At 42.5% G+C, this 26,584-nt stretch overlaps 1 protein-coding gene and 1 long non-coding RNA gene across 30 annotated transcripts in view; both read right to left on the minus strand.

The window, feature by feature from the left end:
• Positions 1-26,584, minus strand: part of NRXN3 (neurexin 3) — a 1,202,656-nt gene that overhangs the window by 703,048 nt on the left and 473,024 nt on the right. The window lies entirely within an intron of this gene.
• LOC310845065 overlaps positions 1-26,584 on the minus strand; it is a 55,789-nt gene that overhangs the window by 7,262 nt on the left and 21,943 nt on the right. For 2 of the 3 annotated variants that reach the window (XR_014564441.1, XR_014564442.1), the window contains one exon: positions 26,288-26,404. This is a non-coding gene — a long non-coding RNA (uncharacterized lncRNA). Of the gene's footprint in view, positions 1-24,574; positions 24,608-26,287; positions 26,405-26,584 lie in introns of those variants that run through there. The other variant, XR_014564443.1, reaches the window with a different exon arrangement.

Consider the following 26,584-nt stretch of genomic DNA (forward strand, 5'->3'; position numbering starts at 1 on the left):
GTTGCCCAAGTTTCAAGGGGGACATGCTGCTTTGTTTCCAATCAGTGCATGTCCCCAACTCTCTGCTCAAATCTTGTAACTTCGTACATCACAAATGTCCTGGATTGCTTTTTGTTTCACTCCTGGTGGCAATATTGCTGTAACATTGGGGAAGCATCCAGAACAACTTACGAAGCAGAATTAAGTTGTGGATGGTCTATCATGAAAACATCACTAATGCACTATTACTGCATCAACTATCTGTTGCAGAAAAATCCAGTCTGCAGGGGCTCTTAGTGTGTCTCTGATGTTCCTGGAGGATGCTGAATGGGACCAGCTACGTGGCTGAACATCATTGTCAGGCTGCAGTCCTGCCTTCACTTGCCCTCTGACAAAAACTGTGACCTTGCTTTCTATCGTTTGCCTACTCAAAATCCCATAAATGTGCATGTGTTAGAGCATGTCATACATATACATACAACCACATAACAGGATCTCTATACTATTCCTTTAAGATTATTTAAAAAACCACAGCATGGACAAGCAATTTTGTGGTAGTCAATGCCCGAAGCAGAAACAGAAGCAGGTAACACCAAGGTTACAGGTTTAATCTCCACACAGTTGCACATTCCTGCATTGCAGGAGGTTGGACTAGATTGGGGTGGACAACCTGCAGCCCTCCAGATGTTTCTGGACTACAACTCCCATCAGCCCCAGCCAGCATAGCCAGTGATCAGGGATGATGGGAGGTGTAGTCCAACAACATCTGAAGGGCCGCCAGTTGTGCAACCCTGGAAAAGATGATCCTCTGGGTTGCTTTCCAACTCTACAATTCTATGATTTGGAGGAGGAGGAGGAGAAGGAGGAGGAGCAGGAGGAGGAGATTTTATCCAAACAATAAATTGCACCAAGGTCAATGGAAATTGGGTATCCCTAACCACACAGGTGGTTACGCAGGTGGCGTTGTGGGTTAAAGCCTCAGCACCTAGGACTTGCCGATCGAAAGGTTGGCGGTTCGAATCCCTGCGGCGGGGTGCGCTCCCGCTGCTCGGTCCCAGCGCCTGCCAACCTAGCAGTTCGAAAGCACCTCCGGGTGCAAGTAGATAAATAGGGACCGCTTACCAGCGGGAAGGTAAACGCGTTTCCGTGTGCGGCTCTGGCTCGCCAGAGCAGCGATGTCACGCTGGCCACGTGACCCGGAAGTGTCTCCGGACAGCGCTGGCCCCTGGCCTCTTAAGTGAGATGGGCGCACAACCCCAGAGTCTGGCAAGACTGGCCCGTACGGGCAGGGGTACCTTTACCTTTACCTTTAACCACACACTGCCCAGGGGCTTCTGGGGCAGCACTCTCTAAGCAAGCACCAGATGGGAGCCACCATATAAATTTCCCAGAGCCTCGTGACAAAAGAAAATGGCAGCTCCTAGACCCACCTGCTCAATATGAGGGGACCAAGGCCAGTTTCCATGCAGGTAGACCCTGCCAGGTCACTGGACTGCTGGCAGTTACCCAAAAGTATTGGTGCAGCTTTAGACTGAAAAACTCAAAAGAGTTCTCTTTAGCTTTTTCAAAGAAATTAACTTGACTGTCACAATTTCACCACAGCTCTAGAATCAGCATGTTCCAGCCCTTATGGCCTTACAGGGTTTAACAGGAAATATGTCCTTGCCACTGAGCTCATAGGAGCGGCAGACAGTAAGTGAGAGAAATATCCTCTGGTGCACCACTGTGGTGATAACTCTCCTGCAGTGGAATAACCGAAGCAATGTTATAAAACAGAATGTATATTTCAGTGAATAAAATCCCCTCTTGACTTACTCTCAGCAGGAAATAGGACTTTGGTGCAACACTACCGATACTCTGGTGCCCTCTGGCGGCTAGCAGCATACAATGCAATGATGATTCAGAAGATCTCAACAAAACTCATATCCTATTCATTTTAATACATGTTTTAGTCAGCACATGTTTCAGACCCATACTGTGCACCTTCATAACATTTAAAGCATCGACAAAATGTTGACATCAAGAACGCTGCCCTTAACTATCTCAAGTTCTACTCCACACACTTGAAACAAAAAACAGCTAAGCCACTTCAAATGTTGCTCTCTCTTTTTTTATGCTTACGCTACAAAGACTTGTGATAGCATGCATTTTCTACATATTGAATCAGACATTTATATTTTGGCAGTAAGGAGACATTTACACAGCGGCTGTGTGTCCCATCTCACAGCCCCCATGCTCCCTGAATCTGTGTGGCTTAATTCAACATGGGGCAGCAGACTCTGCTGTGGACAAAAAAACAACCTAATTTTCCAAGGGATGCATCCCATTTTTTAATGGACAGCAAAGCAAACTGTTGTGCAAATCTCTTCCAATGGCAATGGCAGCTAAGAACAACAGTTCATTTTTTTAAAATACTATCGCACGATCTAATACACAAACACTCTAAACTAGGAATAAAAGCGCCCTACCCTAAAAAGTTATTGTGAAGGGACCCCAAGTGTCATCTAGTCCAACCCTGTGCAATGCAGGAATGTAGTGCCCCATCCAATATGAAACCATACCAGACCCTGCTTAGCTTTGCAAATGTCCTAGCAGTTTTATTGCTGCGCCACTAAGAAAGAAGGATGTATGCAAAGCACTTCTCTGTCATTTTTTCTTATATTAGGGGGGTGGAATTCCCACCCCCACGTCCCCAAGTTGCAAGGTTATAAACTTGTTGATATTCTTTATTCCTTTCTTTGGAGTGGTGGGGTCTGCTTTTTTGGGAGGGAGGGAGTTGCTCCACTTAAGTGTGGGGTGGTGAGTGGCAATGCTTTGCGTGAAGATCCCAGATACAGTCCTGAGCACCTCCACCAAAAGAGGCTCATGTGATGCAAAAGACCTCTGCCTGTCACTTTGGAGAGCCATGACCAGATTAGGCATAACTTGGGCAGATAGACAAGAAGTCTGACAAGGTAACTTCCTATGTTTCCAGTTTAAAATGGCCTCCCTGTGTATCTACTTAATGCCCGCTGGCTATTTAAAAACCAGAGCCTAATAAGCGCCTGTTGGACCAGGCCAGTGTCCCATCTAGTCCAGCATCCTAATCCCCCTACAGCCAACCAGATACCTATGGGAAGCACACAAGCGGTACTTGTTTACAACAGCACTTGTTTTCCTTATTTATTTACAGCTTTCATAACCAGGATTGTAGAAGCCATATTGCTGCTTTGCTTTCTGTTTTATGTGCAGAGCCATAGAATCTAGAAATGTATTTTTTTAAGAACAAAACCTCATATTTAAAACGCTATAGGCTGCAATCCTACCTGGGAGTATGTCATTGAATTCAATGGAACATACTTCTAAGCGGGAATGTGTAAAATTGCACTCTTGTTTTCTCAGTGCTACTTCACACAATCCACTCAACTAGTCAAGGGTTAAGCATTCTGAGAAACCTGATTACGTTGATGGGTGTGAGAAGTGAGGTTACAGGGAACCAGGCAGAGGGCCTTCTCGGTAGTGGCGCCCACCCTGTGGAATGCCCTCCCACCAGATATCAAGGAAATAAATATCCATCTGACTTGTAGAAGACATTTGAAGGGAAGTTTTTAATGTTTGTTGTTTTATCATGTTTTTAATATTCTGTTGGGAGCCGCTAAGAGTGGCTGGGGAAACCCAGCCAGATGGACGGGGTATAAATAATAAATTTATTATTATTATTATTATTATTATTATTATTATTATTATTATTATTACTATTATTATTAGATCCATGATGGCTGATCCAGGGTAGACATTTCACACAACTGAATAATATCATCACAGTTACAATTACTAATGAATAGAAGCTGATGGCATAAAGGCACCCCTACCCCAAAATTATCATAGAACTACTTTAAAAAATCTTCTGGTTTCCCAGCAATAAAGAATCTTATATTTTATGACAATCTGTAAAAACACTTGAAAGTTGCTAATGCCTCACTCGCTTGCTTGCTTCCACTCTCTGGGCTGGCTTGAATGTAGGACTAAGCTATGGTTAAGGGACACAAGTGGTGCTGTGGGTTAAACCACAAAGCCCAGGGCTTGCCAATCAGAAGGTCGGCGGTTCGAATCCCCACAATGGGGTGAGCTCTCATTGCTTGGTCCCTGCTTCTGCCAACCTAGCAGTTCAAAAACACATCAAAGTGCAAGTAGATAAATAGGTACCGCTCCGGCGAGGATGGTAAAGGGCGTTTCCATGTGCTGCTCTGGTTCGCCAGAAGCTGGCCACATGACCCGGAAGCTGTATGTCAGCTCCCTCAGCCAATAAAGCGAGATGAGCTACACAATCCCAGAGTCGGTCACGACTGAACCTAATGGTCAGGGGTCCCTTTACATTTAACTATGGTTTAGCATTATGTGAATGAATTGCATGAGCTCAGGCTCCCAACTCTTCCCCTCCCCTTCACTAGAGCAGCTGTGAGGAAGAGACTACAAGCATCGGTTTCCATTTTAAAATTAAAAATAGCTAGCAGTTATGTCTGGACTTAGGGGATCAAGTTTACTTTAAACCAAGAGTGGGGAACTTGTGGCCTCTAGATGTTACTAGACTTAGGTGTTACCAAGGAAGGGGAAGAGGATCCTGGCAATGGATGTAGGCATGGTTAGTACACACTGGCACAAGCTGAAAATGGGGAAGGGGAGTTTGGGAACTTGAGAGATACTCACGGGACCCCAGAGAACGTCGTGAGGCAGCCGGCAGTTCAGAGAAGCCTGGGGAGGTGGACACAACAACAGAACCAGACACAGCAGGCTCTTGAGGAGCTGGGAACAGCAGAAAGTGAACTCCAAGAGAATGAGGCAGGCAAGGGAGCACAGCCCAGCTTACTAGTGGACCAGGTGGAGATCATGGGGCTCATTACGTCTGGGAGGAAGCTATGGCCATGCAGCTAGATTAGGCTCAGGGATCACTTGCTTCATCTAGTTCAGTGTTTCCCAACCTTGTGCCTCCAGATGTTTTTGGCCTACAACTCCCATCATCCCTAGCTAGCAAGACCAGTGGTCAGGGATGATGGGAGTTGTAGGCCAAAAACATCTGGAGGCACAAGGTTGGGAAACACTGATCTAGTTGAGAGGCACAGCTGTTCAACTGGAGCAAACTTCAGGTGCAGCAATCAAGAGTGGGAAGGATAAAAGGGAAGCAAGGCAGAGATTCTATGCATCTGCTCAACTTTCTCTGTTGATGGACCATGGCTTGGCTGCTTTGGGAATAATGCTATCAATGTCTCCTAATGACTGCAGTATGTCTCTGAACATCAGTTGCTGGAATACTTAAGTAGGAAGAGTACTGTAGTGCTCAGTTCCTTCTTGAAGGTTTCTGATAGGCAACTGCTTGGCCACTGTATGTTGGACTAGATAGGCCTTGGAGTGATCTAGCAAAGGCTCTTTGCATGTCCTTACATGTGTGTATTTTAATGTAATGGGGAACTCTGATTAGTTCAAATGTGGGAGCAAATGAAATCTTCCTCATGGCTACACTAGAGGAAGAGTCTCGAGAGAGGAGCTTGGGAGCACAAGGTTCATGCAGACTCCTTCAGTTACCATGAAACCAGAGTTTAGCACTGTATCCAAATCTCTCTCATACACACACAGACACTCACACACACACAGTTTCCAGGCAACTGCCCCTTTTAAACAACTACTCAGTTAATACTGCTTTTCATATCAGTTTGGAGCACAGAGCATGCAGCATGAATGTCAATCTCAAGATAAATTATAACTCAGTAAACAAAATTAAAAACCAGGGTGTCCTGATTCCAGACAAAATGTGAGATTCCTATCGATCCCAAGGAACTAATTGTAATGCAGTTGAAGACTTTGGGGTACTTGGGATTAACAAAAAAACTATTTCTCATTTGGAATTTCCCTGACACTTTGAGTCATATCTAACTGCATATTGAAAAATCCCGCTTGGTGGGAGGTAATATTACATACATGCTGCTGGTAGGCAGTGGACTTTCTATGGATACATGCCCCAATGGAAATCGTTTCACCTAAGACCAGGATGCAGTTATTGCTTATCACATTCAACACTGACTTAATATCACACAACCTATGGCAAGTTACTTGCGTCAAATGTAGCGCATATATATATATATATCCCTCTCTCAGTGAGTGGGTTTTAGTCACAGAATAATGTGTGAAATGAGGAGAAATATATATATAAAATATTCACCCACTATGAACATTTAAAGAAATAAAATCATTCTGAATGAATCATCCAAAATTGACCACCTGTACATTTATTTTCGTCCTTACTTACTTTCTGAAGTGGCACCATTGACGTCACTTGCACTCAGTGATGCCATAATGAAGCCAAATCCATGTGGTTACATAATGTAGTTATATAATCCAATGATCAAATAGGCAGCAAAGCAACAACAAGTAGGGGGAAACAATACTAAATATGATTCCAAAAAATAAACATTTCCTCTAGGGCTGATTATTTCCAGTCCATGCCACTTTTGCAATTGTAAGTCCAGTTTCTGATGTACTTCTGCATTAATCTGTAAAAATATATATAAAAAAACCTGCCCTCAAATGTATATCAAAACCCACATTTACATGCATCTTTTTGAATGAATTTTCTCACAATATGCACATTTCTAAATGGATTTTATCTCAAAACACACATCCATTTCTAAACAAATCTTATCTCAATGTATGCATTTTCAAAATGCATTTGGGGGTAGGTTTTTGGTGTTTTTTTTTAAGCTGAGAACTGCAAAATTGAGAGAAGTGCAAATCCAAAAGGCAGCTGTGTTCTAATCTGCACATTTGTCTGCTGGGTGTGAATCAGGTCAGTTTGTATCTGAATTCACAAATACCAAATACCTCCAAACATCTAGAGCACCCCACCATCACTATTTTTGGTCCAATAATCGAACAGTGAGTCCTGCAGGAAAAGTCTCATGAAAAGAAAAGTGAAGAAGAAGACTTTAAACCCAACTAGATAATAATCCATGCCTCTGCTTTATATAAGGGTTCCCAAGGCAGTGCAGGATGTTCTAATGCACACAAAGAAATGACTCATAATAGTTGAATTCCATGAATGGAGTTCAAGAATATTGAATAGCTGAAATTGCCTAATAGCCTAACTGTGAAGTCACTCAGGAACTCTGAATAGCCCTGAGTAGCAAATCTATGATACAGCTCAGAAGCACTAAAGTTCTGGTTTGTGAATTGCAGGGCTGTGAATTGTTCGGGAACACAGAAAAACTCAGTGTGTAACTGGTCCCATAGCCTCGTTCAGAATATCTTATTCATAAGCTTTAATGAAAGTGAAGCATCACAGCAGTTTATACGCCTGACCCACATCACTATAAATGTTCCCACTGCTACAATGATTCCCCCAGAGTCTTCCATATGTAGCAATGTATGGCAAGTCTTTTCCCATGAGGATGGTATTTGCCCACCTGGTGCCCTCAAGTGTTGCTTGTGTCCTCAAGTGGTACAACTACCATCAGCTCCAGATACCACAACTGATGGCTCCTGTAATCCAAAACATCTGGGGGACACCAGCTTGGTGAAGGCTGCATTATGGCATTTAGGTAAAAGAAATCTAACTCAGTCTCAGCTGAGGATAGTTTGCAGCTGTTAGATACTACTATTGCATTACAATGTCTGTGCGTACACCCTCACTGAGTTTCTGCCTGGCTGGGGTGTGTCTTTGAGAATGCCCCTTGGTTACCTGAATGAAGAGGCATGTAGCCGTGTGTATAACATGTTGCTTCGCCTGCTTTTGCCTCCAGCTCCAACCACCCCATGAATGTGGCTAGCGACCGAGGAGAAATACAATTTTGTTTGCATGCTAATGAGAAATTGCCTAATCTGCACTTCTTAAACCAATGCATGAACTGAAACACAACAATCCTTTGAAACTCACACTTCTCCAAATTTTGCAAAACAACCAAACAATATGCACAAAAATGCATCTACTGGGGAGAAATGTGCACATTTTAGTGAAATTATATTAGAGAAGTTTTCTCCCAAAGGTTCAAACATTACAGCATACAAAAAGAAATGTGCTTTTTGGGAGAAATTTCATACGCTGACAAATTTTCACAAGAATTTAAAACGTTTTGCAAATCTCTGCTGGAATCTGAAGAACTAAATTTAAGGCTGGAAAAATGAGAAACTCAGAACCGAAATTGACAGATTAATCCATCCCTGCATGTGGCCACTAGCAGTGGCATAGCGTGGGAGGTGCCAGAGGAGCCATGGCCCTGGAAGGTAACCCCCCCCCCCCGCAGGCACCCACAGTGTGGCGCAGACCAGCACTCCTCTCCCGGTGTCAGAGGAACCAATGCTCCCAGAGAGGAGCCACCAGGCTGGGCCACGCTGGGGGTGCCAGCATGGGGGCACCTGCTTTGCACCCCCTTAGTGCTCTCAGCTGACTGGGCTCCCCCCTGCACAGGCAGGCAGCACCACCCTCCCCAGATTGCAAGGCTGCTGGGAGTGGTGGCGGCGTGGGGACCCGGCAGCCATGCACCCTTCAGTCCCAGTCTTGCCTTTGCTGGTGAGGGGTGTGTGGTTGTTGCACCCATCTTGTGCCACACTCCTCGCATCCGAGCCTTGCAAGGTTGCTTGGGGAGGGATGTGGGGATGTGGTAACCATGCTCCCTTCAATACCAGCCTCCTGTGAGCCTTGCAAGGACTTGGATCCAGGAAGGGCGGCATGAGGAGGGCACAACAATCAAGATGCTTGGGGCTGGTGTTGCTCCAGTGACAGCAGGGGCTGGACGGGCGCAGTGAGCTCTGTTTGTCCTCTGTCTCTCATCTTGCCTCACCCCATCCCTGGCGCATGCAGGAGTGCACACAAACACACCAGCCCCAGGCAGCATGGAGACACACACTCGCCACTGATCACCAGAAGGTTGCCCCAGATGGGAATCTAGCTCTCAATCTGAAACAGGCTTCTACCTCTGCAGTACAGCTATGACCCAAACTGAAGAATAATACAAGTTAGAACTCCCAGGCCAATTGTCACTGGGAGTTGTTGTTTTTTTACCCAGAAGCACAGCTTGATGTCAACACTCTCTTCCCATCTCCCCCCTGCCCTTAAAACACTTCTGTAGGCATGTAGCCCACTGCTGTGCAAGGACATTTTTGAACCGGGGCCACAGTTTACAAGTGTGTCTCATCAATAGCTGCTTCACCTTAAGGAGCATAATTCTGTTTCATTAATACATACCCTCAAGCATACCCTCTTGCTTAAAGTGAATACAGAAATGTCATTCACAGACTCTGGGACAAGAATTACGACAATGCTTGCTGTCATAAAGATAAGATAAAATGCCAGATCTGTAGACTTTAACATGGTAAAAGACACACATATGCGCACGCACACACACACACACACACACACACATTGGTATTTGAAACCTAAATCCATGTATATAGGCTGGTGGATTCCAAGGGAACACATCTCTGTGCAAACACGCTTAGTTGCAGCATCCTAATGCAGTAGGATGTTTACCACCATTGCCGGCCTAAAACAATTTGGCACCTGAGGCAGAATCCAAATGACACTTCCCTCCACACCAGGGAACAAGGGGTGAGGGAAGCAGCGGAGAAAGATGGACATTGGGATATGAAGCCCCTGTGGATCCTGCTGCCTGAGGCCGTCGCCTCTCCTTGTCTCATGGGTGGACCAGCCCTAATGGCTGTGGTAGTTTCTTCAAACATATTTAATTATTTGCTTTTGAAAATGATATTGCTGCCACTTGGCATGGCATGCAGGTCACAATACAGATCTGCTCTAAGCAAGACAGACACCATTTTGACTCACAAATGACTTGAATGCAGGGTCATTCAAGGGCATATTTGGGGGTAAAAAATATGGCAGCCACAACAAAGATATGGTGGCAGCCATGTTCTCTTCACACAAAAGAAAATGCCCTGGAAAAAGTCAGAATTGGCATCATTTGGGGGTCGAGGGAATGGTGGTTGGCTGTTTTGCTGCCTCTGCTGTTGAATCTCAGGTGACAGGAATATAAAGTTGCTGCTTTAAAAAAATGTTACGGAACCTTTAAGGAAGCAGTCTTTAAAATGGCAAAAGGTGGAATGAATTTTGTTGTGTGCATCACTGATTTATTTATTTTGAATGACCTTGGATTCATAGCTCATGAAGGGGGCAACAATATTGGGAGCAATTAACTATGGCCCTAACAAAGAGTGGTGTTATCTTTATACTACAAATGTATGCTTCAAACTTTATGTTTCCTGTGTGCTTTTTAAAAAAATGGGTAATTATTTGATATGTATGTGTTCTCCACAAGATGAGTTTCTTTTCTATCTGCAGATTTCCCAGTTGCTTGGAGAAACAGCCTCATTTACTATTCCTTTAATTGCTCCAGGGACACAATAAACAACTCATTAGGTTGTCAGCTTGTCAGGGAGCATGTTAATGTCTTTTACAGTGCCTATATTTTACTGTCTGTCAAATTCAACTTGTCAAATTCAATAGCTGCTCTTGTTTAAAGGAAGGCAACATCTAATACTGGCATGCTCTTTGAGTGACCTTCATTTGGATGAGGACCAACCAAAGAGATTGCCATTTTGTTGAGAAGAGAGTTGCAAATAGGTAGTGTCACTAAGATGTAACAGGAAGAACTGCTGGGCCCTCTGACATACTTGTCCCTCTATAAAGCATTATTTCCCCAGTGTCCCTTTCCCCATGGTCCTATTTTGGAAAAGGAAGTACAATGTGATATTCTGCTACTTCCGCTGTTTATATTGTATCACTTCTATTCTGCTGGCAAGGGGAAAAGGCAGTGCCTGTATCATAGTTCTCTGCCTAGAAATAGCCTTGGCTCTCCTGCATCTTCTGAAGCATTTGCTGACCTACCCTCTTTAGGGAGGAAAGGTGGGATATAAATTCAATCAATCAATCAATACATTTTCTTCACACAATTCACAGCTAACTTACGGAATTCACCTCCATGATTTCCGTGGCCATTAGATTTTCCCCAACCCCACAAAGGATTAGACAATGCAGCGAGGATATATCTCATTGGCTATTGGCCAGAATAGCTAAACTTCAGCCCTCTAGATGCTGAACTACAATTCCCAGCATCCCTGACCATTTACCCTGTGGTCTGGGGCTGGTGAGAATCCAACCACACCTGGAGTGTCACAGGTTGTCCACCTCTTACCCAAATGTAAGCCCCATGTACAGAGTTATTATACTACTAAATACCAGACACCAGGGGTAATAAAACAGGGAGTTGTCATCACAAACATGCTCTCCTTTTATGTGCTCAGAGACATCTTACTGACCATAGTTAGGGCACTGGGCTAGATAGATCTTCAGCTTGAACCAGCAAAGATGCTCTTCACACTTATTTATTACATTTATACCCTTCCCTTTCTTTCAAGGAGCTCAATGGGGCGTACATGGTCCCTCTTACTCCATATTCCATTCTCACAACAACCCTGTGAGTTAGCTTAGGCTGAGAGTGAGAGACAGGCCCAAGGTCTTCCAGTGAGCTTCATGGCTGAGTGGGGATTTGAACCCTGGTCTCCTAGAGTTCTTGGTCCAGCACTCTAACCATTCCACTGCATGGTCTCTCTTATATAAAGTGGCCACACTTTATATAAATATGTATGTATCCTATGGTTGGACTACAAACATGGGAGACATTTGGGAGGTCATTTAATCTGTCGTGCTCAATCAGGATGCATCTATAGCATTTGTGCAGATGGCTGATTAGCTTCTGCTAGAGTAGCTCCAGCCAAGGACTGCCCACCACCTACACCATCAAACTGCTTTTATCATTAAGATGTTCCTCCTAATGTTTAGCTAAAATATCCTTCCTTGCAACTCATACCTATTACTTCTGACTTCTGGAGCAACAGAGAAAAAGTCTGCTCCTGTTTCTGTATGACAGTCTTTCAGATACTTGGACACTGCTATCATGTCTCCCCTTGATTAGCTCTTCACTAGCCTAACTGTACCCCCCCCCTCTTAAAAATATTTTATTATTTTTAAATGTATAAAGGGACCCCTGACCACTAGGTCCAATCGTGACCGACTCTGGGGTTGCAGCGCTCATCTCGCTTTATTGGCCAAGGTAGTCGGCGTACAGCTTCTTGGTCATGTGGCCAGCTTGACTAAGCTGCTTCTGGTGAACCAGAGCAGTGCACAGAAACGCCATTTACCTTCCCGCCAGAGTGGTACCTATTTATGTACTTGCACTTTGACATGCTTTTGAACTGCTAGGTTGGCAGGAGCAGGGACCGAGCAACGGAGCTCACCCCATTGCAGGGCTTCGAACTGCTGACCTGATCGGCAAGTCCTGGGCTCTGTGGTTTAACCCACAGCGCCACCCATGTCCCTTTTAAATGTATACATTTCAGTAATTTTATAATCATTTTAACATTTTAAAACTTGACTTGCTTCCCATCTTTCTGTGGTTCCTTAAACTTATTTTTAATGTTTTCTGCACATCCAAATTAACTTAATTTGCTCATTTATTAATCTACTATAAATATATACTATTATAAAACTGCAGGTTATTACAATAGCACCTCTCTCTTTTGACTGTTCTTCCACTGGAACTGGTTAACCACTTCTGATGCAGGTCATCATCTGCCACCATTTCTCAAGTGTGCAAGAATATGAGAATTTTCACGTGAGCTTGAAACATCACTGGGTATGCCTGCCTAGCTTTTACACCTTCCCCTCCTGAATTGGCCCACTTAGCTCACATTTATGACACTAGATGCCACTTTACAATTCCATGACGATGTTTTTCTCCTCATTTCTACATATCTCTCCTTCCCAATAGCACCTGATGAAGAAGCATGAAGTTTCTGAATCTACACTATCCTATCAATGTATACAATGACTAAAGCTAAAAGGTAAAGGACCCTGGATGGTTAGCTCCAGTCAAAGGCTGAGGGAGCCAGCGTTTGTCCAGCTTTCCGGGTCATGTGGCCAGCATGACTAAACCGTTTCTGGCGCAACAGAACACAGTGACAGAAACCAGAGCACACGGAAAGACCGTTTACCTTCCCACTGCAACAGTACCTATTTATCTACTTGCATTGGCATGCTTTTGAACTGCTAGGTTGGCAGGAGCTGGGACAGAGCAAGAGGAGCTCAAACCATCATAGGGATTTGAACCGCCGACCTTCTGATTGGCAAGCCCAAGAGGCTCAGTGGTTTAGACTACAGCGTACAATGTGTGCACAATAACATAAGAAGAGTCCTGCTGGATGAAGCCAAAGACCCATCCTAATCACAGAATGGCCAACAAGATGCCAATGGTAAGCCAACAACATGGCCTGTGCTGGATATGCAAACTTCCAGTGCAGGGTCTGCTCATTCATATCAGTGCCATCATCACCACCTGCAATAGCAGGATAATTGGATGCTGCACTGATTTAAGTTACTCACGTTCCCTGTTCCTCCACATAACAGTACTAGGCCATTCCAGTGTGGCTGAAACCCATAATTTCAGGCTTAATGTTTATAGGAAATGGAAGAGGGGATCTCCTTCCTTGTTGTCCACTTCTCTAGTTTCAGGGGACCGGGGAAACACTTGTATTGAGCTAAAGGAGGTTTTCTGTATTATAAACCCGTTGGTTTTAATTGTACAACATCTCCAAACTATTATCCCCATTTTATAGTGGAGAAAAGCTACATTTATTATCAGTCATGGAAAGCTCAGTAAAGAAAATGGGGGGGGGGGGAGAATCCTGTGAATGCAACAAAAGGCTGGTGGTTCAGTGCCTGATTCATTTCGGAGTCTCCTTCCACAAAAAACAAACAAACATGTTTCTTCTTCTGTTGAGGCAAGTAAATAAATATTACTTTTTCCCTCAAGGGATACATATCAGCCCTGAACTGTCATAATAGCATTTTCATGGATCTTCCCTACTGACATGATTTTTGAAGGATATATATTTAGATGCTCAGAGACAGTAGACTGGCCCATTAGGACAGTGAAGTAGATAGATCTCCAGTTTGACACACAAACACACACACACGAAATATATAGAGTGAAATATTGCCTAGAGTATTGCAAAAGATGTCTTCAACTATATCACTGCATTTCACTAGGCAAGTCAACTCTAGTCCTTGCAATGGGAAATGGTTTACAGAAGATCAGCTCCTTATTGGAGACCACCTTTCTTTGAAGAGTACTCAACTGGGACTGCCTGTAGGGAATTGGCAATACTTTTGAGACTCATAGCTCTCAAAGGTAAAAGGGGCCCTCAGAAGCGGCCATGAAGGGGGTGGTCATTCCTCCCTGGTCTGTCCCCCCCCCACCCCACCCAAGGTTTCATGTGTGCTTTGAGTGGCTCAGAAACCACAGTGGGAAAATACTGCATTCCCTCTCACTGCACACAGCAGATTACAAGTGTTATTTCAAATTGCAATAGATAAGGACATGGAAAGGGGGTGAAAGTATAAAATAATTCAAATATTTGTGGGTTTTTAAAGGTAGCAATTGCAGATGGGTGCAGAAACCAAAGAGAAAAGACACAGACAAAAACTAACATGGGCCATAAATAGGGAGATTCATCAGTTACTACTAAAAAAAACTGAGCCTGCTCCTAGGGATGGGGGCGGGGGGAGTCAAATAATAACTCCACTATCCTGAGGGTTGGGCTTTCCGTTTGCCTGTATTCAGGAGCTATATAAATTAGTTCTCTTCTTTCCTTTTCCTTAGAATTGCCTAACCTCTGGGCTAAGATAAGAATGGCTGACAGCAGATGAGTTGCTGTTTTCCTTTGGTCCCAACTACGCACAGAGAGGCTTGAACACCTTGTTTTGCTCACTATGGAAACCTTATTTTAGCTAAAAGAAGAAACAGGTTATATTGATTCCTGGCATGGATCATTGCTTCAGTTGTCAAAAAACACGTTGAACATTTATATGAGAAGCCTATATATAAGTGCTGGGGGTTTTGTTTTGGTTTTTTTGAAAAGCAACCCCATGACTTATGTGCAGTTAACTTGTGTGCATTTTGCTTTGCATGCTTGGCAAAAAGAAAGAAAGAAAGAAAGAAAGAAAGAAAGAAAGAAAGAAAGAAAGAAAGAGGGAGGGAGGGAGGGAGGGAGTGGGAGTCTGGGAAAAAGGACTTTGGCAATCCCACTCACCACTGAACCCAGTGTGTTTTGACTATATGCAATTTTGGCTCTAGGTGCCAACCCACGAAATGTAGTTTTGCATTTGTGCATTCCTGCATTCTATATGTTCTATATGTTTCCCATCTTACCTTTATTTCTAACATTTTGAGAATTGCTGGGCATTTCCCCATTATTTTTTCATTCTCTCATACATTAGCTAAGCCATTGCCTAGTGGGAATAATAGCCTGATATATTGGAGGGACCATAGGTAAATGGTAGAGTGCATGTTTTGCATGTATCTGGTCCCAGAGATATCCTCTGGAGGTACAGGGACCACCTGGCAGAGGGCAAAGAAAATCCCTATGCCCCAAGCCTTGGAGCGTTGCTGCCATTCAAAGTGGTCAAAACTGCTGGAGGGACTGCTGGGCTGGCTCCATCAAGGGCAGCTTCATATGTTCATTGTCAGAGGGACACTGGTAAACAATTGACGGGCAGGACAGAAACAGACATTATTAAGATATTGGTTTTGCTCTACAGCCACTGTCAGTGCTTAATTTCCAAAAGCTCAAATGGGCTTGGAAGTACATGCTCTGAAAGACCTGCTCTCTGATCTCATGTGTCTGGTGGATGCCTGGTAATGAAAGAAAGATATTGTGGACGTGTTTGAAAGTCCCATTGCTTTCTGTTTTTAAAAACGTTTCTCAGGGTTGGGTCTCAGGCTCAGCTTTGGAATACAGTTATAGGTATATACTCTTGATCAAATTATGCCATTGATTTTGTTTGTGTGTGTGTGTGTGTGTGAGAGAGAGAGAGAGTGCACAAAGTCACTGTAAGAGAAAGAGATGAAGAAATTGCAGTGTGTTGCTTGACAGAATGAAGAAAGAAATAGAAAGAAAGAAAGAAAGAAAGAAAGAAAGAAAGAAAGAAAGAAAGAAAGAAAGAAAGGACATATTCCATGGGAGCTTGATGAAGAGAGGAAAAGCAGCTGGACTGCTACCAAAAAATAATTGGATGTCCAAGTAATTACAATTCAACAGTTAAACTGAGAAAGTAAGGCAGGAAAAGGAATTGTGTGTGTATGTGTGTGTTTTTTCCCCAGCACAAAGCTGAGAAAGAACAGCAAACGGCAGGTCTTTGTGTCAAAATTGGTATTTGAGAGCGACCTCTTGCTTCTCTTTAGAACAGAATAATCCTTCAGAGCATCAAGCAACAAAGAAAGCAATTGTGAGCACTATTCCAGGCGCCTGTCAATGGCCTTCGAACAAAACAACCACTCTCAGACACATTTTTCTCTCACCCCAACAAAAGTGCCAAGCGCATAAGTATAGAGGGAGATGCTAAACATTGTCCAAAGTATTAAAATCAAGTCACAAGCAAGGCAGCAGCAGCATCAACCAAGGAACAGCCAAGGATTTAACATGGCTCTACTGCTGCCCTCATACTTTGAGTCTTCTTAAGCCCACCTAGAGACTGATTTACTCCTGTGACAGTCTATTAACTTGGAACATTGCTGAGTTAGGGCCTCCTGCAGGGACACATACATATAGATTAAGAACACCCTCATAAGGTCAAAGTGAATGAAAGCTGCAGATTACTCTCCCCCCACCCCCAATCCTTTCCTCACATATTTCTATGGGCAAAACACAAACACAAACTTGGAAGTACTTTGAACTACATTTTAAAAATTTCATGCACAGCATAGCACCATTAAAATCCAATAGGACCTGCTGAAATTCTGTTGAGAGGTGCAGTTTTGGATATCCTGAACACGACCTTCTATAGCAGGTGTGGATTTCCACAGTACTCTCATCAAAGAATGGTAACAGGATATAGTTCACTTTAGAAAGTTGTTTCAGTAGCAGTTATTTGATCTCCATGTCATCCAACTACATTTTGCTGAAGAATGAATACTGTACACGGGTGTTTGAGTGTGTCAATCACTCTCAAAGGCCAAATGTGAAAGAGGGCACCAATACAGTCAGCTGCAGCTGAAACAATTTTGATTTTTGAAAAATCAAAACTTGTAGACATTTCAGATTTGCTCTTAGCATTTGATTGTTTCGTGTGACCTCTTGATGTTACCTGAATAGTCAAAGTAATGAATAAAGCAGTACAAAAACCAGCACTGATAACTGCTGATTAACTCTCAAGTACTAACACTGACCACTATTGCATATTAGCTGCCAAACATACAAAACATTTTTGTATGTCAGATACAGTGGTACCTCTGGTTATGAACTTATGTTCCAAAGGTCCATTCTTAACCTGAAACTGTTCTTATCCTGAGGCGCGCTTTCGCTAATGGGGCCTCCCACTGTGCATGCACTTTCGGTTCACATCCTGGGGCAAAGTTTGCAACCAGGAGCAGCTACTTGCAGGTTAGCGGAATTCGTAACCCGAAGCATTTGTAACCCAAAGCATTTGTAACCAGATGTACCACTGTATATTGTTTGATGTTTTATCGTGTTTTTAATATTTTGTTGGGAGCTGCCCAGAGTGGCTGAGTAGGCCCAGCCAGATGGGTGGGGTATAAGTAAATAATAATAATAATAAATAATAATAATAATAATAATAATAATAATAATAATAATAATATTTTAAATGAAGAATATCTTTCAGAGCTGTTGAGTGATGATGTTGATGATTTCTATACCACCCTTCATTCAAGGGTCACAGGGTGGTTTACAATATAAAAACACAAAAATGTATACTAACATAGTAACAAACAAAACCATAACTCCCACAGTTTAAAACACCATAGATTGTTCAATTAGGAGTATCTGGCGTGCTCTGGTCCATGGGGTCACGAAGAGTCGGACACGACTAATCAACAACAGATTGTTCAATTAGCCAAAGGTCTGGGAGAAGATTGATGTTTTTGTCTGGTACCTAAAAGTATATAACAAATGTACCAGGTGAGCATCCCCGAGGAGAGCATTCCACAAATGGGGAAACTGCAGAAAAGGCCAGTTCTTGTGTTGCTGCCCTCTGAACCTCTTGTAGAGGAGGCACATGAAGAAGGGCCTCAGATGATGATCACAGGGTGCTTGGTTCTTATGGGGGAAGGCAGTCCTTGAGGTATTATGGTCCTGAGCCACTTAAGGATTGAGAGGTCAAAACCAGCACATTGAATTGGGCCCAGAAACTGGCAGTCAGTGCAATTGGGCCAGGATTGGCATTATGTGTTCAAATAGTCCTTCCTGGTGAGCAACCTGGCCACTGAATTCTGCACCAGCTGAAGTTTCTGAACTGTACTCAGAGGCAGCCCCATGTATAACAGGTTGCAGTAATCTAATCTAGAGATCACTAGAGCATAAATAACAAAAGTTAGGCTGACCCTGACCAGATGGGGCACACTACCAAGATCAAAAACATGAAAATCTTCCTTATACCTAATCAGACTATTGACCCATCTAGACCAGAATTCTCTACACAGACTGGCAGTGGCTCTCCTGAGTTTTCACATAGCAGTCTTTCCCAGTCTACCTGGAGAAGTCTGGGATTTAACTAGACACCTTTTAAAGCAGCCTTCTCCAGCATGGTACCTGCTAGATGTTCTAGACTTTGCTCCTATCAGCCTCAGCCAGCATGACAAGTGTTTAAGTAGGGTGTTTAAGTTCAAAACATTGGGAAGCCACCAAACTGTGGCAAGGCTGTTCTATAGCATCTACTTTACCACTGAGTTACCAGCCTTTCTTCAAATAAAACCAAATATCCAATAGTGAAGGCAAATATCACATCATTTATGCCAGACACAGAATATTCAGACAAAAACGTGGCAAAATTCCTTAAAAGCCATTGATCTATTGATCTTTCATGAATTTGTCTAGTGTTACTGAGGTTGTTCTCTACCTGCTCTTCCCACACATTGCTTTGTCTCAGACTGCTGCTGAATTGTTCCATTGATTTGGTTGAACTGATTCTGGGTTCTCTGTTACTTAACTTCCTTACCTTCTAGAATCTCATCTAACCTGGCCTGCCTACTATGCCCACCACGTATCACCTTTCACAGAGTCAGTGTGAAGTTGTCATCCCTAGAGAAACTGACCTCTCAATATATTCACTATCGCAGACTGTCTATGAACATTCCATGTTGATGGTTCCATTATTACAACATTAGAATACCTGTGAACATTCCATGGAATCCCGAAAGCTCAGACCATTGTGTGTTACAATATGGATACTATGACCCAAACAGCATGCTGTCATGTGACTAATGACCATCACTTAATGCCTATCACTGGCTGGTGAGTTAAATTAGGTTTGCAAGAACAACCACAAACCCAGAACTTGAATTTGCAAAATCAACACAGCTGTGTTTGGTTTTAAAGGCTGTAATTGTCAAGGAAGAAAGGCAACAAACATGCACAACTATAGCAGTCCCACCCTTTCAAAGAACTGTCAGCAGAGCCTGAACATTCAGTACCATGCCTACTTGCTAATTGAACGGATGGTCCAAAGAAAAATAATTGACTAGAGAGAATTAAGAGAGGAGCTGCAACAATAGAACATTCTAAAAGGACTATCACAACGAATGACTGAGGGAGCACAGCATAATTAGGAAAGGAAAGGACATTTCCATGCTTTATATATATAAATAAAAAAGTTACTAGCAAAAGAGAGGGAGAATAATTGTTCATTGTATTCTGGTTGCATGAGAATCCAGTTGAATGATAAATCAGGAGACAGGACTGATTTAAACATTTCCACCTAACTACATGAACTGTTAGTAGCTTCTCTGAAAGTTATCAATGAATATGGAAAGTTTTAGTAATATTCAAGATGATAATATAGAATTGGGCTATCAATTCTGTTTAAGCTGCTTATGTGTCCAATAAGTGAGACACCTCTTTAACTTTCTGTTTATTATAGCCACCTTACTTGTGTGACATAATAATACCTGTTAGAATCTAAACCCATTACAATTGAACTCAGTCACAGCACATGATCTGGATAAGAATAATAAAGCCATTATATGTTGTTGAAAAGGGGTTTTTAAAGCATTTCTCCAACTGCACAAAATATCCTTCAGACACCCCACATTTAAAAAAAGTTTGTTTACACCCTGCATCCGTGGCGGTTTAGCCATAGATGTCTGTAGTTATTATCTACTACACAGGGACAATTCATTTATGAATCTGCCTTAGTAGTACAGTAACTAACAGCAACAAAAAAGGGAGAGTAGAGTGGTGCCTCGCAAGACGAAATTAATTCATTCTGCCAGTTTCTTCGTCTTGCGGATTTTTCGTTTTGCGAAGCACGGATGCACCCTGGTATTAACGGTTTTAAGAAAACGGAAACAAACTCGGAGGACGTTTCGTCTTGCGAAGCAAGCCCATAGGGAAAATCGTCTTGCGAAGCAACTCAAAAAACGAAAAATCCTTTTGTCTTGCGCGTTTTTCGTCTTGCGAGGCATTCATCTTGCGAGGTACCACTGTACTTTAAGGGTATTTACATGGATGCGATGAAGAGGTGAAGGCTGATGGTCCGATTAAAGAGGAAAGGGTATATTAATATGGTTTGGGAAGTGGGCTCTAAGTATGGAAACTGAATACATTCAGCCCTGATATAATTTGTGTACATACTGTCCCAGACACTGCCTGTCATTTAAATGCTAAATCAACAAATATGCCTAATGTGTTTAATCCCCTTTCCATTTTCAAACTGAACATCATCAGCTTTCCAAATGCAGGGCATTTCCCCAGGTTCCATAATTTGTGTCCAACACACTTAAAATAAATATTGCTGTGGCAATCACACCGTAATCCAAAATCTAGCTGCACTTTTCTCAGCTACAAGAAATGTGCACATCACATGCTAAATGCCATCACTATGGGTTAAAATCCTCTTGGATGAGGTCATTAGGTGAAGATGCGCCAATATAGTAATAGAACAAGAGTCACTGAAAGAACAGTAAATCTTAACTTACTAACAAGTTAATTATGATCACTGATATTTAATAATATTTTGGTCAGCTGTCTTCTGGTAGATGTCCTACTTGCTTCTAGTGACATTTACTTTTGCTTTCTTCACCTCTACACTCTAGCTCTTCATTATGGGTTGGCTAAAGACAGGACATCCACATGAAAACAGGAATTTCAAGAAGGATTGGATGAAGAATTTAAGCACATCAAACAAGAACCAGATACTGATCCCTACTTTTCATTGGCCAGTTTTAATGGAGTGTAAGAAGTCTAGTTTGGGATATAAGAAAGGGCCAGATTCCACATTACTTCCCTCTCAACCCAGGTCATTTTAGGAGGGAATTGAGTGCATGCAGCTCTTCCTCATCCACCTGATAAGCCATCCTTGTAGGGACAGGAATGTCCAGTTGCTACCTACACACATAGATTTCAGCACATGTAAAGAGAAAATGTAATCAAGTCAGGAAGTCATCTCTGTGAATTGAATGAATTCAGAAGTTCTGCCCAGCTGGGAATAGGCAGTAAGGCAATATATGGCTCATGGGAGAAATATCTTCCATTCCAGCCCAAAGACATTGGCAAGGTTGTTCATAATAAAGCAACAAAGCGCTACACAATGCTTATTAAGCATGCCCCCCTTTCTCTTTTTAAGCCTTTGTTAATTTTGAAAATGGTTGTTCAATGAAAAAAAAAAGCTCAAACCACAATCCAGCAGACAAAACAGTGAGGCTTAAATGTGTATAACATGCACTGGATTGCAGCCTGTGTCCTTGACTGCTTATACAAGAAAATGAAACACTTCTTAGGAATTGTTCATATTAAGCCTGGTGCTACACAAAGGGATGAGCATGATTACTTTCCCAATACTAAAACTCTTATTATTCTAGGACTACAAAAGGTAGCTTGAAACCTAAGAAATAATAAATGTCGTTCTGTGATCACAAGCTGGTGGCTGAAACGTTACAGGGACATGGAAAGAGATAAAAAAAATAGGGTGGGGGAAAGCAGTATCAGAGGAACATCTGTGTCCAGGGACTCCTAATGCAAACAATTTCTCAGTATCTGCTATTTACTAGTTACAGCATACAGACAAGCTTGCATGAGAACAACAGTGAACCTTGAGTGACATTCAGAGGTCACCACCAAGACAGGAAGTTGGGGAAGGGAGGCAAATACTATGCTGACAATTATTTTGCAAATTGAGCATGCACAATTGCCATGCCTTATTTGAACAGCAACTTTATGATCTGAATATGCCATCTTGGGTGTATAAATTAGGTTTCTAAGTACAGCGGTACCTCGGTTTTCGAATGTCTCCATTGACGAACATTTCAGTTTTCGAACACCATAAACCTGGAAGTAAATGCTACGGTTTTCGAACATGCCTCGGAAGTTGAACTTCTGAGGCGGCTTCCGCTGAGTGTAATATCCTGTCAGCTGGGAAACCGCGCCTTGATTTTCGAACATTTCAGAACTCAAACGGTCTTCCAGAACGGATTACGTTAGAAAACCAAGGTATCACTGTAAACAGAATGATGTAACAACTGAATTGCTGGAAAAGGTGGAAAAGGTGAACTAGTGAGGAATGGAAACACTGTCTGTTCTTACAGCTCAAGAATGTTGACAGCATACTTGAATAAATCCCAGTAATCATTTGCATCTTTGATCCTAGCTAATAAGAACAAGATAGACAAATAACAATTAATATGCTCCAAGAGGAAAGAGTGGATCTGAATGTCTTAAAATAGGGGCAGCCAGGGGTACCAAATTGAATAAAATATGGGGGGGGGGAGGAGGTAAGCCCCGCCCCACATAATCGATCACATCATGTGGCGTACGCACGCACGCACATGCACACACACAATTTGAATGGAAATGCCCAATTTGAATGGAAACAGCTTTCAAAGCTGGAGAAGAATTCTGGGCTTCTTATGCTCTTTTGAAGCAAACCATCGCTCCCCTAAAGTTTGTTTCTGGGTATGAGGCCAGGGAACATCATCATCATATCGAAACATGTAGCATCTGTTCACCATGTAATTTTATTATAACAATGCCAAGCATCCTCCTCATTTACTTTATGTTTGAAAAAGTTCTCTAGGCATGTGGATACCATTTAACAACATTTTGCATGATGGTTCCTGAGCTCAAGGAGCAAGCCTCTGCCTACATTTGGACACATCTGGAAGCCCTATTGGATGAAGATGCCAGTCTGGCCCTTTCAAAACTGATTTTAACCACTGATTCCAGAACTTTATAAGGCCTCTTAGAATTCATTGGGCAATTTCTGCTAGTTATTATTATTTTGCTTACAGAGAGTGCACTAGATATTCTGCAGATATTCCTGTTCTTTGCTTCAGTTATGAGGGTTTATCACTTACCAGATTTTTTTTTTAAAAAAATGAATCCTATAATAACACAATATGAGTAAATTGATTAATTTACCAGTACTGCTGGATTGAAAGTCGGCAATAATCCTATTATTACATTTACCTTCATAGCCTGAACTTCCTTGGAAATCACAGTGCCAGATCTAAGCAGAAACTGTTTATTTTTCACAATGAAAACAATCTTGAAGCATATACTCCCCTTTTCTTTTCAAAAACATGCTTCTTCAGGCATCAAGATTCCATTTAGATATGGGAAGGACTGTGGAAGGTTCTAAATCTGATTCAGTGAAGAGGCTGAGAGCACTATCAATGTTTGGAAAACAGGAAGTTGTTTTCAGTCCATTGGTCCACAATAGTCAATATTGTCCACACTGACTGGAAATGGCTCTTTGTCAGGGACTGGGCAGAGAAGGAATGGTGGAGACTGCCACCCCAGCCTGACCCTTCCAGAGAAGAGGAAGACAGTTTAGATTTATAGCAGGGGTTTGAGGGAGGTCACAGCTCAGAGGCAGATGAGGGGGGAAGCTGGGAAATAATGGTAGAGGAGGAGGAGGAAGTGGAAGCACCAGGAGGGCAACAGGAGGAGAATGCAGCTGGAGACAGCACAAGAGGTGATGTGAGAGCATCTTGGAAGGGGTGAGAGGGACTGAAGGATGCAGAATGCCTGAACTGATTCACATTCCCATCCAAGACAACGTTCCTCACTTAGGGATACTTCAGACATCATTTGTGAATAAGAATACCTGTGAGAAATCCATATAATTGTGCTGAACACATATTATTCCGAGGGGGAAATTTATGCCATCTGATAAGACCAGACTTCGGTGTACACTTTCACCAAACTATGGTTGAAAGACTTGGTCAGAATAAATTTTATAAATAAACACTGGCACATCTTTCAAGATATTCCTGCCTATAAAAACCCCTTTTGGGCCTGAGAAAGAAAGAGTCCCTACAAAATCAATTAGTTAGGACTAACTGTCTAGAACCATCATCTACCATTGCGAGAGGTCATTACAGATGCGGTAAATGTAATATGTGCCCCTATAGTCTGCAAGTGAAAGAGATTAAAAGTGAACATATGTGGTTTACTTACAAAATTGATTCCATGACAACTTGTAACTCAAAGAATGTTCAAGGTTTTTTTCTTTAAAAACTTCTGCAGACTTAAAACACTACTCATCCCTCCATCCTGTGCATTGGTGGGGCTGCTTTGGCTACAGGTAAAAAACAAAAGGTAAAGGACCCCTGGATGGTTAAGTCCAACATCAATCATGTCTTGAATATCATAAATGAAAGGTATTGATTGATTGACTTGCAAAATCTCTATACCGCCAAGAAGAAAAAAAAGACAAGGGTGGGTATGATAGTTGGGTATATGCTAAATTAAACTAATTCTATATTCCACTGCCACTTTGGGAGTCTTGAGGCTGTGTTATTTGCCATCCTAATTACTCAATATAAAAATCTGTATTTAAATGAAAGTAGTATTTATTTATTTTAGAATGAGTGGATTCCCTAAATTTCAATCTGTCATAGTTCCAGCATTCCAAAGCTTTTCAGTCTATCTGAATTCCATTGTAGAAAGTTAGAAATGGAACAAATGTTCCTGGTTTGGAACCCATTTTTATTTTTATTTAATATAAAAAGAATTATGCAGTTATGCAATTTTCAAAAGGTGGTTGATTATTCCATATAGTCAAAGCAACCAACTGGCACTGCAGATCAAAGTTTGGCTGGAGGGCCTCTCTCTCATTTTACTTGCTGTAATTAATACAATGCCATTCATTCAAGAGGACCTGAGGCACGTTCTTACCTTAGACAGACAGACATTATTTGAATTAAGCAAAGTGCTTGATTTTCCATAGCACTGCTGGAGGAGAGAAGCATGGAGAATACACCGTCAATACCTCCTACAGAATTGTGAATTGATTTGGGCTGGTAGTATACTGCTACCCTTACAATGAATTTTCATTGACTAAATAAAGCTGTAGGATACCCAGAGGTCTACTGTAAGCAGCAGGTGTCTTGGTGGTTGGTCAGGCTTATTAATAACAATAATGGCAGTAAGATTGATAATGGTAACAGATAGGTGGAATCTGACATAGCACTAAGGCAATTTTTGCATTAGTAAAAGGACTTTTACTTGCATATCATAATGTTCTGCCCCTCTTCTCCTGCTCTGTCCCTCCTAAATCTGTTCTAATGGTTTCCCCCAACCCTCTGGAGCAGATTTAAGGAGTGCACAAATGGAAATCCTTGCATTGAAGGGACTCATTTGTGGAATGTCGCTTATTATTGTGATGGTTACTGTTATTATTTCTCACCTTTCCTCCAAGGAGCTCAAGGTCATGTACATGGTTTCCCCCTTTCCCTTTTTATTCTCACAACAACCTGCTTAGCTGAAAGATGTCAGCTGGCCCAAGGACGCCAAGTGAGGCTTGTGGCTGAGTGAGGATTTGAGAACCCAGGTCTCCCTGGACCTACACTTTAACCATTACACTACACTGGTACAAAAGTTACAGTACAGGAGACCCTAATGAAGGAGACCAGGACAGAAACAGAAGCTATGGTAGTGTCCAGGATTGTGAAGTCATCCTTTCATTAGGGAGGGAGCAGTGGTGGACCTCAGGGCCTCAAATTTCAGCAGTGCCCTGTGTGAGGCCAAAATTCAGGACCCCTCTGCCTCTTGCCTTCCATTCTACCTCATAGCTGTGGTGCCCCCGAGGGTCTGTTCCCAGTGCAAGCAAGATAGCTTTTAAGACTTGTGGCTGTGCCTCGTGTCCTAACAGAATCATAAGGACTGTGATGTGAGTTATGCCCACTGTTAGTTTGCCTGGATTTCCCCAGCCACTCTGGGCAGCTTACAGCATAGATCTTGCAAAGATCTGACTCACCTGAAGGAACTCTAGCAGTTGATGCTTCCTTTCTTCTCTGATTGTGGGCTGCAAAACAGCCCACAACTGGTGGGCAGCATGTTCTCCTGGCTTCTTGCTCCTTTATACAACAACCTGCTATGTTGAAAGATGGCAGCTGGCCCAAGGACACTTCACGCTAGTAAGTATATTTTTGCACACATTTTTGGTTCCATGTGCGTCCCTCCCAAAGCTGTGCGCTCAGTGGAAGAGAACGACCATCCCAGATAGGAGTGTACCGAGCACGATAGCTGTGCTCCCTTGCTAGAACCTCCAAAC

Source organism: Podarcis gaigeae, assembly GCF_964106915.1.
Source record: "Podarcis gaigeae genome assembly, chromosome: 1".
Lineage (NCBI taxonomy): Eukaryota > Metazoa > Chordata > Lepidosauria > Squamata > Lacertidae > Podarcis > Podarcis gaigeae.